A 13,771-nucleotide genomic window follows, 5' to 3' on the forward strand; every position below is an offset into this window, starting at 1 on the left:
ACAATACTTTTTTTGCGGATAGCACAGCAACGCCCAAGCCGACCAGTGGGGCCATGGACAGAACGGTGGAGCGGCCATGGCGTCGACATCTACGGCCCCAATGCCTTCTAGGCTAGACGCGATCCGGCAATCTGAGACACGTGCAACTGGTAACGAAAAGTAATTGGTAAAAGAGGATGTTGGCACAGGTTGTGACTCGTAGGTTGTGACTCGTCGTGTACTTTCCGTCGAGACATAGTTTGTAATACGTCCGAGTCCGAGTACATGTCGATGTCGACGAGATGCACGTATAAGCTAGCCGCGGGTGATTACTTTCCGGCCGCCGATGCGATACTCGCGTACAAGCAGTACGTAAGCAACTGGATCAATTTTCACTAGATGCACTTGCACGTACTAAGTACAAGTCGCCTGCTAGTAGATCGATGTCACAACTCAAGACACACGCACGCAAGAACAGGGGACGCCGACTGATTGCCACGGAAGCGTGTCGCTCGTTAGTCCCTTCATTTCCTTTTTTATCACGGTATAGGTAACATATACATATATACTTGCTCCTGGTGCCGAGCCGCGTAGGAGACCGTGTTTAATTGGAGTATTTAGTAGTATGTGATTGAGATGTGACTATGTATAATACTGTACTTTGGAACATGTAATCAAATTCAGAACGATATGCTAATTGGCATACTATGTGTAGCACTGTAGTTTAGAACGTGATAACTAATCATAGGGGCAAAATGGTCTTTTCACCTTGCACTTAACCCTGTTACCGCCTAAAATGGACGGAAGTGTTGTATAAGGAACAAAATTTATTTTAGATGTCAAATAGGGAAGAAATTTTATTTTGGGCCAAATAGGGAAACAAATTTTAAAAAAGGGCCAAATAAGGAATTCCCTCTACATCTTACCCGAATATTCGCATCTGATCCTGGCGCCAGCTGATACCGAAATCACGTTCGTTGGCTGTCATCGGGATGCATGCGTTTTCTGTATTCCACACTGCATGCGACAACCGTATTACCAAAGTATTCCAGGGCGGGGCCCATGCATTAATTTGCTGCTCAATCACTCTGTCGGACCTGTACAGGATACTCGTGGATGGATCAGGATTTTTCCTGGGCCTCCCTGTTCCACTGCGTGTTGACGGACGCAACGAACGGCCGCGTACCAGCCGCTACCAGATCGGGAGCCATGTCCGCCTCTGGTTCTCCTTCATCGTGCAAACAGCCCGCATACACCCGCGTAAGCCAATTTGACAGGGAACTGTGCATCAATCAAACTAGTGCAGGAGAATTTGACAGGAACTAGTGCAGCCCGCATAACCCACACACCACTAGAATTAGTGCAGCCGATGATACTTGTCTACGGAGTACTTTTCAGTAACAGAAACACAAACTACAGCAGTGTATGTATAGTCGATGATTACTAGCCAGTGTACAAAAAGACAAAGATTTAGTAAACTCAACGTTTTGCTTGGTTTCTTGCTCATTCAGAAAGTGTACAGAAAGACACAAGACACAAGATTCAGTGTACAGCGAGAGAACACTCAAAATTCTGAAACATGATGCGCCTTCAGTAAACATGATGCCCATTTCAGTAAACTCAACAGGATTACAAACTACTGCCTGGTTTCTTGCTTCCTGCTAGTTTGCTTGGAAAACTTGGTCTGCTGTTTTGCTTGGAAGACTTGGCCTGGCACAAAACAGAAATAGGTTGATTGTGAGTGAGATGAATAAGAACTGATGCATTGGCAGATGGTCATTGGCATAATCAAAAATATTGTAGACAGTAGTCATGCTCACATTTTTTAATCCAGTTTGTAAATACTCCCTCCGTCCCAAATGTAAGATCATTTTTCAAGCTAACATAGCTTGAAAAATAATAATATATTGTGGAACGGAGGGAGTAATACTTGTGCATACCAATTTAATTCGAGCATGAGGCTTGGAGAACGTTTCTCTTCCGGGATGTGAATTAAGAGATAATTCTGTACTTGGAAATCATTATATGAATGCTCGACTATACTATGTCTTCACAAACGGCAGTTTAATCAGCACAAGAGTTTTGAATGAAGTGTACTAGGAGTTTAGGATCTTATATTTTAACTCGTGTATATCTTTTTTCTACACCGTCTGCTGTATAATTTGAAAGGTTTGCACTTGTTGTTGAAGAGAAAAGGATGTGTGGCTTAATATGGCTACTTTAACCTGAAAAAGACTTTTACCAGTCTGACTAAGATTGATGTGGACAGTTAAACTTCTCACATATTTTCCTGTTAGGTGTGAAAAGCAATTAAGTTCAGAACACCGGTCTCCACCTCAAGTGTCGGGCATTAGCAAGTAATTATTCCAATCTTACTATTTTCTAAGTTAGCTATCAGTTTGAAAATTTCACAGCAGCTTTAAGAAGGCATAGAGAAAACTAGAGCAAGCTACGAGAGAGAAATCTGCTGTACGTTGTGCAATTTCCCGAACAATTGCAATGAAATGATCAAGGAAAGAGCAAGCTATCACGTTGTCCCTCCGCAAACAATCAGCAAAGTATACGGTCTGATCAGCTGTATAAATCTGCAAATTTTTTTTTGAATGGAGTGAAATGAGAGGAACTTTATAACAAGTACGCCAACATGACTGTATGCTTTTAGCACTAACTAGGCCCTATCAAAAGAATCTTAACAGTGCCCCAAAAAATGATTCAAAGGTTCAGTTCTCACTTCTCACTGGACTCAAGATACCAGCATCCTGGTTCTCACTGGATTCAAAGGTTCAGTTCTCACAAACCACCAGTACTGCCTTGCTGATTTTTCTAAGACTTGTGACTGCAGCATTGTTTGCTTCTATAAAACAAGTTAATCAAGAATAATATCATTCAACCACTGAACCATCACATAAACAAGGTTGTTTTCTGAAAACTGACACTACATAGGCAATTCACACTTCAGAAGTTCAGAGAACACCCACTGGAAGCTCTCGACTTGCTCATAACACATCAAGACGCTAGCTAGGATTACGCTCTGGAAGTGATTGTTCACACCAACGAACAACCCAAAGGACGTGTCATACAGATTAGTCCGATACATTGTGTCGAATGTGATGACATCCCAAAGAATTTGTGCTGCAGCTTGTTGTTTCCATTTGTCCACATAAGGTTCTTGATTCTGCTTTCCTCATCCCCTTATACTCAGTAGGTGAACTCTGGGTCGTTGCGCTGTATCTCTTTAAACACAGCAAGGGTCTTGTTCACATCAGCGTGATCAGCCTGGTCTCGACTTATCCGGCCACACAGATTCCGGAGAAGACCGCTTTGTGAAAGGCACATTCTGAGTCTCTGAGATGAACCGAAGAAGCTGCCAACTATGTTGTACACCTTGTTGAGCTTCACATTATTTCCCCTAAGCCGCTTCACCAAATCTTTTGTGCCTTTTTCACCGCAAGTAAGGGACATGAATAGTTGTGGCTTCACCGGTGCTCAGTGATGAACCATCAATTGTGAGCAGCTCTAAAGAAGTCTGATCATTGGAGGGCACTCGCACCAGCAAGACCAGCTATTCTGCTGCTCAGGCTTTCCCTGCAAATGAAATTTATCTTTTGTTCAGCTTAGAAGTGAAATTCAGTGCAAGCAATAAAAAAACTTTGGTTTCGTGATATTTTGGTTTCAAATGCTAACCGAGTATCCAGACACTTTGTCCGCTCTCGACGTTCAGGCGTCTCTTGCCATATCTCATACCAAATCCAAGCTCCAGGAATACAGGTTAGAGAAATTCGTAGGCTTCCCCAGGGAGTCAAAACTCATCCCAATCTTTGGTTTCACAACATTGTCCGATGGTTTATCAGCATACCTCCGGATTGCTTCTTCCAGTAGAGTGACTCTACCAGGGCAGGGTGCCCTATGCGGAGGTGCACGGCCAACTCTCAACCTGAAATCATATTCAGATGTTTTAGATGCTGCATTTGTCTTTCATATACAATGGTGTATCAGTTGATCATGATCGCAATCTATGCTAATTGTACACATGGATTATCACAAAAATAATTAGGAGTACAACCAGCTGACACAAATAATCATAGCCTCATGCATCCATTGACATACACAGAAAATATGTGACATTACTTGCAAAAATCAAAACCATACCGTCAGAAAGAACATTAATTTCATTTTTACCTTCTGGTCCACCCCGGCGCCTCTGGGTTCACCTTCCCGGTCGATTTCATGGACTGGGTTGGCGACTCTTTCTTCTTGCCACCGCACTCAGCAGCGCCGCCGAGGTGTCCAACCACAACCGTGCAGGAGAATTCGGCACCAGCCGTGGCTGACGGCACGACGCCCCTTGACACCAACAGATCTGGCTGTCACACTTATGCAATCGCCTCTCTCAGCGGAAACCTACAGCATGATTTAGAAATCAAAGGCCCGTTGTCGCCATAATCCGCTCGCGCGGCTGCAGGGCGAAAGAACAGAGGAGTAGGACAGAGCAATTATCTGTCAACCGGATCCAGTAGAAACTCGAGTCTGCTGTCGGGCGGGGAGGCTCCTTCTCCCATATTGCTTGCCTCCGCCATTTTTTCGCCTTCCGCTGGCGTGCTGGTAGGAGGGTCGGCCACGGCTGACCCATGACGGAGAAAGGTCGAAGTGGCAACAACGGCGTTATTTTTGAGCCAACGGTGCGTACACCTATCTGATCCACGCACAGTTTCCGCAAACGGACGCGAGCCACGGCTCGGCTCGTTGCCGTCACTTTGTTTTCAAAAACGTGACCCGGGGACGATCGTACATCACTGTTCCTCGTCGTATTTGGGCGGTCGAACCCTTTTCCTTAGACGCGTATCTGTCCTGACGGGCCCACTAGCTCAGATCCCCGGGAGGACCTACGACCAGGATTACGTGTCTAGATGGTCTCGCTCTCAGTTACGCCGCTCTCCATCTTACCCCCTTTTATTCTTTTTCCAGGTCGCGGTTCTTATTCGTTTTTCTCCGGTTCCTTTTACCTTTTCTCTTTTTCTTAAATGCGCGAACTCGTTCAAATTCATGATTTTAAATTCACAAACTTTCATCAATTCATTGAATTTTTTCCAAGAGTGTTGAAGTTTTTTTTTCAAATTCGATGAACTTTTTTTAAATTAGATGAACTTTTTCAAATTCAATGAACTTTTTTCAGATTCGATGAACTTTTTTCAAAATCGATGTATTTTTTTCAAATTTGATGAATTTTTTTTTGAAATCAATGAACTTTTTCCGAATTCGATGAACTTTTTTCATTATTCGATGAACTTTTTTTAAATTCGATGAACTTTTTTCAAAATCAATGAACTTTTTCGTATTCGATGAACTTTCTTCAAAGTTGACGAACTTTTTTCGAAATCGATGAACTTTTTCATAATTCATGATTTTTGTGTGTTATTTTTTTCCTTATTTATGAGCCTTGAAATAGTAGCTCAGCCGAAAAAAAGCAAAAGAAAGCAAAGCTAGTTTTTTTTAAAGGAGCAAGCAACGCTAGTTTTTTTTTTGAGGAAAATATGGCCGGCCTTTATTCAATAACAACACTTTTCGGTACAATAAAGGGGTAAGTGCTCCATGAGCCATACATGCCGACCAGAATCCAAATTTACCGAGTATCTAGCTAGCAGGTGAGCCTCTCCATTTGATACACGCCCTTGATAAACAAAGGTCACCTCCTCAAACATGCTCCTGCGCCTTGCTATTTCATGTAGCACTGAGCTGTAGCTGCAGCGGCTGCCTCCAGTAATATCACGTACCACCCCTGAGCATCCGACGCCACTCGCAACTTCTGCAAATGTAAATCTTCCGCCAAACAAAGCCCCTCACAACATGCTATAGCGAGCGAACAAGGAAGCGGGAGCGGGGGAGGGAAGCCAGAGTGGGTCGGCCCATGAAGGCCTTGTTTGGTAGACAGGGCTTTGAGGGCTTTCAGAGGATATTCCCTGTTGGGCTAACAAGCCCAAAAGATCCCTAGAGTGGCGTTTTGTACGGAGGGCTTGAACGGGCCAGCCCCTACAATCCCCTCACTTTCCCCTCGGTTCCACGGGGTTTCTGAGCATCGAGGTACTCCTCGCGGCTCGCACGCCCCCCAGTCGCAGGAGGTTTGAGGTGGAAAAAAGGGGATTGGGTGACGGCACGGGTTTGCTGCAGGAGTTGCCCGAACACAAGGGATTATCCCCTCAGGGTGACAGTAAGGGGATTGTGCAGTGGAAAAAAGTTGCTTCCTACTTCTGCGCGACCACGCAGAGCAACCATGACTTGCCTGCACTGCCACCATCCCTGGGACAAGAGAGCTTGGGGGGTGGGGTCTTCCTGGCCCATCTTCCATGATGATTCAAGGAGGCTGGGAGACCACCAATCTGCAAGGCGGCTGGGACACCATGACTCTACAAGGCGCCCCCTGTTGGTTACCTGCCTGGGGTTCGGCCCAGCTCAATAGCCTGAGATGGGAGCCCAGCTGGGCCACCGGCCTGGAGGTGATCTTTGGACCCGGCGCCTCGACGACCAACATGCATCCGGTGGGCATCCAGGCCTGTGAACATGTTCCTTCAGTGGAAGAAACTGGAGCCAGGAGGGCGTTGGCGGCGGCCAATCTATCCGGTCCAGGGCTCATCACTGCCATCACCAGCAAAGTTTCCGAGCTGCATATCGATGAACAACGGGCCTTCATCAGCAAGATCGCCTCGCTGCTATCTGACTCTCTCCTGGGGGCACCAAAGAAGACGTCACGACCGCTCAGGCAGTGCTTTCTCAGAGTCGTGAAGAGCCCTAGACAGAGCGTCCGCTTGTCTCGGCAGTGTTCCAACTTCTCCTCCTCAAGGCGCTCGCAGGCGGCGATCAGTGTCAAGCTCGGGTTCATCCGGCGGGTGGAGGACTTCAATGACGACACGCTGCTCCAGTACATCCACTTCTTCCGCTCACCGATGCCATCAGAGAATGTGGCAAAGCTGGCCGAGATAGCCGGTCTCACCTCCCCGGCGCAGCTGCGCCTCCTGGACGATGAACTCCAGGCCATCCTGGACGAGCTCGCCGCCAGGGCGATGTAGCGCACTTATTTGCGCCTCTTTGCAAGTCTACTTGTTTCCCTATGATTAGCTCCTATCTGAACTTGTGTGTGTGCGGCCAGAGGGCTGCCAAGCGATCTGTTGCTCCTACCTGTAGCTGGCCTGCCTCGCAGCCGACTTGCATGTCCTTAGTGTTTCCCTATGAATGAACAACTTTCTTTAATCAATTGGAACATGAGAGGCCTGAACGACAGAGCGCGACACGCTTCTGTTCGAGCCATGATTGATGGTTCCAGATGCTCCATTGTGTGCATCCAAGAGTCCAAACTAGCCAGCACCTCTGCAAGGGACCGTGGAGAGATCGTAGGACCATGTTTTGACGAGCATGCGGCCCTGGGCGCCGATGGTATGAGAGGCGGGATCCTACTATGCTGGCGGTCTGATTGCTTCAAAGTAAGCAACATCGCAGTCTGAGAGTTCTCTATCATGGCAACATTCACTCCGGAGGGAGGAGGGCCGGCTTGGTCCTTGACCACGGTCTATGGTCCGCACTATTGGAAATATGCCCTAGAGGCAATAATAAAATGGTTATTATTATATTTCCTTGTTCATGGTAATAGTCTATTGTTCATGCTATAATTGTGTTATCAGGAAATCGTAATACATGTGTGAATACATAGACCACAACATGTCCCTAGTGAGCCTCTAGTTGACTAGCTCGTTGATCAACAGATAGTCATGGTTTCCTGACTATGGACATTGGATGTCATTGATAACGGGATCACATCATTAGGAGAATGATGTGATGGACAAGACCCAATCCTAAGCATAGCACAAGATCGTGTAGTTCGTTTGCTAGAGCTTTTCCAAATGTCAAGTGTCATTTCCTTAGACCATGAGATTGTGCAACTCCCGGATACCATAGGAGTGCTTTGGGTGTGCCAAACGTCACAGCGTAACTGGGTGGCTATAAAGATGCACTACGGGTATCTCCGAAAGTGTCTGTTGGGTTGGCATGAATCGAGACTGGGATTTGTCACTCCGTATGACGGAGAAGTATCTCTGGGCCCACTAGGTAATGCATCATCATAATGAGCTCAATGTGACCAAGTGTTTGGTCACGGGATCATGCATTACGGTACGAGTAAAGTGACTTGCCGGTAACGAGATTGAACAAGGTATTGGGATACCGACGATCGAATCTCGGGCAAGTAACGTACCGATTGACAAAGGGAATTGTATACGAGATTGATTGAATCCTCGACATCGTGGTTCATCCGATGAGATCATCGTGGAACATGTGGGAGCCAACATGGGTATCCAGATCCCGCTGTTGGTTATTGACCGGAGAGTCGTCTCGGTCATGTCTGCATGTCTCCCGAACCCGTAGGGTCTACACACTTAAGGTTCGATGACGCAAGAGTTGTAGAGATATTAGTATGCCGTTAACCGAAAGTTGTTCGGAGTCCCGGATGAGATCCCGGACGTCACGAGGAGTTCTGGAATGGTCCGGAGGTAAAGATTTATATATGGGAAGTCCTATTTTGGCCACCGGAAAATGTTCGGGATTTTTCGGTATTGTACCGGGAAGGTTCTAGAAGGTTCCGAAGTGGGGCCCACCTGCATGGGGGGACCCACATGAACGTGGGTAGTGGGGGCAAGGCCCCACACCCCTGGTCAAGGCGCACCAAGATCCCACCTTAGAAGGAATAAGATCATATCCCGAAGGGATAAGATCAAGATCCCTAAAAAAGGGGGATAATAATCGGTGGGGAAGGGAAATGATGGGATTTCTTTCCCCCACCTTTGCCAACGCCCCAATGGACTTGGAGGGCAAGAAACCAGCCCCCTCCACCCATATATATAGTGGGGAGGCGCATGGGAGCAGTACCCCAAGCCCTGGCGCCTCCCTCCCTCCCGTGACACCTCTTCCTCCCCGCTTGCGCTTGGCGAAGCCCTGCCGGGATCCCGCTACTTCCACCACCATGCCATCATGCTGCTGGATCTCCATCAACTTCTCCTCCCCCCTTGCTGGATCAAGAAGGAGGAGATGTCCCCGCTCCGTACGTGTGTTGAACACGGAGGTGCCGTCCGTTCGGCGCTAGGATCATCGGTGATTTGGATCACGACGAGTACGACTCCATCAACCCCGTTCTCTTGAACGCTTCCGCGCGCGATCTACAAGGGTATGTAGATGCACTCCCCTCTCTCTCGTTGCTAGATGACTCCATAGATTGATCTTGGTGATACGTAGAAAAATTTAAATTTCTGCTACGATCCCCAACAGTGGCATCATGAGCTAGGTCTATGCGTAGTTTCTATGCACGAGTAGAACACAAAGCAGTTGTGGGCGTCGATATTGTCAATTTACTTGCCGTTACTAGTCTTATCTTGATTCGGCGGCATCGTGGGATGAAGCGGCCCGGACCGACCTTACACGTACGCTTACGTGAGACATGTTCCACCGACTGACATGCACTAGTTGCATAAGGTGGCTAGCGGGTGTCTGTCTCTCCCACTTTAGTCGGATCGGATTCGATGAAAAGGGTCCTTATGAAGGGTAAACATAAATTGGCATATCACGTTGTGGTTTTACGTAGGTAAGAAACGTTCTTGCTAGAAACCTATAGAAGCCACGTAAAAACATGCAACAACAATTAGAGGACGTCTAACTTGTTTTTGCAGCATATGCCTTGTGATGTGATATGGCCAAAAGGATATGATGAATGAAATATATGTGATGTATGAGATTGATCATGTTCTTGTAATAGGAATCATGACTTGCATGTCGATGAGTATGACAACCGGCAGGAGCCATAGGAGTTGTCTTTATTTTTTGTATGACATGCGTGTCATTGAATAACGCCATGTAAATTACTTTACTTTATTGCTAAACACGTTAGCCATAGAAGTAGAAGTAATCGTTGGCGTGACAACTTCATGAAGACACGATGATGGAGATCATGATGATGGAGATCATGGTGTCATGCCGGTGACGAAGATGATCATGGAGCCCGGAAGATGGAGATCAAAGGAGCAATATGATACTGGCCATATCATGTCACTATTTGATTGCATGTGATGTTTATCATGTTTTACATCTTATTTGCTTAGAACGACGGTAGCTTAAATAAGATGATCCCTCGCAATAATTTCAAGAAAGTGTTCCCCCTAACTGTGTACCGTTGCGAAGGTTCGTTGTTTCGAAGCACCACGTGATGATCGGGTGTGATAGATTCTAACGTTCGAATACAACGGGTGTAAGCCAGATTTACACACGCAATACACTTAGGTTGACTTGACGAGCCTAGCATGTACAGACATGGCCTCGGAACACAGAAGACCGAAAGGTCGAGCATGAGTCGTATAGAAGATACGATCAACATGAAGATGTTCACCGATGTTGACTAGTCCGTCTCACATGATGATCGGACACGGCCTAGTTGACTCGGATCATGTTTCACTTAGATGACTAGAGGGATGTCTATCTGAGTGGGAGTTCATTGAATAATTTGATTAGATGAACTTAATTATCATGAACTTAGTCTAAAATCTTTACAATATGTCTTGTAGATCAAATGGCCCATGCTAATGTTGCCCTCAACTTCAACGCGTTCCTAGAGAAAACCAAGCTGAAAGATGATGGCAGCAACTATACGGACTAGGTCCGGAACTTGAGGATCATCCTCATAGCTGCCAAGAAAGATTATGTCCTAGAAGCACCGCTAGGTGACGCACCCATCCCAGAGAACCAAGACGTTATGAACGCTTGGCAGCAGCGTGCTGATGATTACTCCCTCGTTCAGTGCGGCATGCTTTACAGCTTAGAACCGGGGCTCCAAAAGCGTTTTGAGCAACACGGAGCATATGAGATGTTCGAAGAGCTGAAAATGGTTTTCCAAGCTCATGCCCGGGTCGAGAGATATGAAGTCTCCGACAAGTTCTTCAGTTGTAAGATGGAGGAAAATAGTTCTGTCAGTGAGCACATACTCAAAATATCTGGGTTACACAACCGCTTGACTCAGCTGGGAGTTAATCTCCCGGATGACGCAGTCATTGACAGAATCCTTCAGTCGCTTCCACCGAGCTACAAGAGCTTTGTGATGAACTTCAATATGCAGGGGATGGAAAAGACCATTCCTGAGGTATATTAATTCAATGCTGAAATCAGCGGAGGTGGAGATCAAAAAGGAACATCAAGTGTTGATGGTGAATAAAACCACTAAGTTCAAGAAAGGCAAGGGTAAGAAGAACTTCAAGAAGGATGGCAAGGGAGTTGCCGCGCCCGGTAAGCCAGTTGCCGGGAAGAAGCCAAAGAATGGACCCAAGCCTGAGACTGGGTGCTTTTATTGCAAGGGAAGTGGTCAGTGGAAGCGGAACTGCCCCAAGTACTTAGCGGACAAGAAGGCCGGCAACACCAAAGGTATATGTGATATACATGTTATTGATGTGTACCTTACGAGCACTCGTAGTAGCTCCTGGGTATTTGATACCGGTGCGGTTGCTCATATTTGTAACTCAAAGCAGGAGCTGCGGAATAAACGGAGACTGGCAAAGGACGAGGTGACAATGCGCGTCGGGAATGGTTCCAAGGTCGATGTGATCGCCGTCGGCACGCTACCTCTACATTTACCTACGGGATTAGTTTTAAACCTCAATAATTGTTATTTAGTGCCAGCTTTGAGCATGAACATTGTATCAGGATCTCGTTTAATTCGAGATGGCTACTCATTTAAATCCGAGAATAATGGTTGTTCTATTTATATGAGAGATATGTTTCATGGTCATGCCCCGCTGGTTAATGGTTTATTCTTAATGAATCTCGAACGTAGTGTTACACATATTCATAGTGTGAATACCAAAAGATGTAAGGTTGATAATGATAGTCCCACATACTTGTGGCACTGCCGTCTTGGTCACATTGGTGTCAAACGCATGAAGAAGCTCCATGCAGATGGACTTTTGGAGTCTCTTGATTATGAATCATTTGACACGTGCGAACCATGCCTCATGGGTAAGATGACCAAGACTCCGTTCTCCGGAACAATGGAGCGAGAAACCAACTTATTGGAAATCATACATACTGATGTGTGCGGTCCAATGAGTGTTGAGGCTCGCGGTGGCTATCGTTATGTTCTCACTCTCACTGATGACTTGAGTAGATATGGGTATGTCTACCTAATGAAACACAAGTCTGAGACCTTTGAAAAGTTCAAGGAATTTCAGAGTGAGGTTGAGAATCAACGTGACAGGAAAATAAAGTTCTTACGATCAGGTCGTGGAGGGGAATATTTGAGTCACGAATTTGGCACACACTTAAGGAAATGTGGAATAGTTTCACAACTCACGCCGCATGGAACACCTCAGCGAAATGGTGTGTCCGAACGTCGTAATCGCACTCTATTGGATATGGTGCGATCTATGATGTCTCTTACCGATCTACCGCTCTCATTTTGGGGCTATGCTTTAGAGACTGCCGCATTCACTTTAAATAGGGCTCCGTCAAAATCCGTTGAGATGACACCGTATGAATTATGGTTTGGGAAGAAACCTAAGCTGTCGTTTCTAAAAGTTTGGGGATGCGATGCTTATGTCAAGAAACTTCAACCTGAAAAGCTCGAACCCAAGTCGGAAAAATGCGTCTTCATAGGATACCCTAAGGAAACCATTGGGTATACCTTCTACCTCAGATCCGAAGGCAAGATCTTTGTTGCCAAGAACGGGTCCTTTCTGGAGAAAGAGTTTCTCTCGAAAGAAGTAAGTGGGAGGAAAGTGGAACTTGATGAAGTACTACCTCTTGAACCGGAAAGTAGCGCAGCTCAGGAAGATGTTCCTGTGGTGCCTGCACTGACTAGAGAGGAAGTTAATGATGATGATGATCAAGGTACTTCGGATCAAGCTCCTACTGAACTTCGTAGGTCCACAAGGACACGTTCCGCGCCAGAGTGGTACGGCAACCCTGTCTTGGAAATCATGTTGTTAGACAACGGTGAACCTTCGAACTATGAAGAAGCAATGGCGGGCCCAGATTCCGACAAATGGCTTGAAGCCATGCAATCCGAGATAGGATCCATGTATGAAAACAAAGTGTGGACTTTGACAGACTTGCCCGATGATCGGCGAGCGATAGAAAGCAAATGGATCTTTAAGAAGAAGACAAACGCGGATGGTAATGTTACCATCTATAAAGCTCGACTTGTCGCTAAGGGTTATCGACAAGTTCAAGGGGTTAACTACGATGAGACTTTCTCACCCGTAGCGAAGCTGAAGTCCGTCCGAATCATGTTAGCAATTGCCGCATACTATGATTATGAGATATGGCAAATGGACGTCAAAACGGCATTCCTTAACGACTTTCTTAAGGAAGAATTGTATATGATGCAGCCGGAAGGTTTTGTCGATCCTAAGAATGCTAACAAGGTATGCAAGCTCCAGCGCTCCATCTATGGGCTGGTGCAAGCATCTCGGAGTTGGAACATTCGATTTGATGAGATGATCAAAGCGTTTGGGTTTACACAGCTTATGGAGAAGCCTGTGTTTACAAGAAAGTGAGTGGGAGCTCTGTAGCATTTCTCATATTATATGTGGATGACATACTGTTGATGGGAAATGATATAGAATTCTTGGGAAGCATAAAGGCCTACTTGAACAAGTGTTTTTCAATGAAGGACCTTGGAGAAGTTGCTTATATATTAGGCATCAAGATCTATAGAGATAGATCAAGACACCTCATTGGTCTTTCACAAAGTACGTACCTTGACAAGATATTGAAG

The 13,771-nt window shown here is 46.0% G+C and overlaps 1 long non-coding RNA gene across 1 annotated transcript; it reads right to left on the reverse strand.

The window, feature by feature from the left end:
* Positions 1 to 1,448: 1,448 nt before the first annotated feature.
* Positions 1,449 to 4,640, reverse strand: LOC109779649 (uncharacterized). The gene is made up of 5 exons (XR_012204731.1): positions 4,485 to 4,640; positions 4,159 to 4,380; positions 3,664 to 3,913; positions 2,711 to 3,564; positions 1,449 to 1,689 (listed from the first exon to the last, which is right to left on the reverse strand). It is a non-coding gene; the product is annotated as an uncharacterized lncRNA (long non-coding RNA).
* Between the last annotated feature and the right edge of the window lie 9,131 nt (positions 4,641 to 13,771).

This window comes from Aegilops tauschii, chromosome 3 (genome assembly GCF_002575655.3).
Source record: "Aegilops tauschii subsp. strangulata cultivar AL8/78 chromosome 3, Aet v6.0, whole genome shotgun sequence".
Lineage (NCBI taxonomy): Eukaryota > Viridiplantae > Streptophyta > Magnoliopsida > Poales > Poaceae > Aegilops > Aegilops tauschii.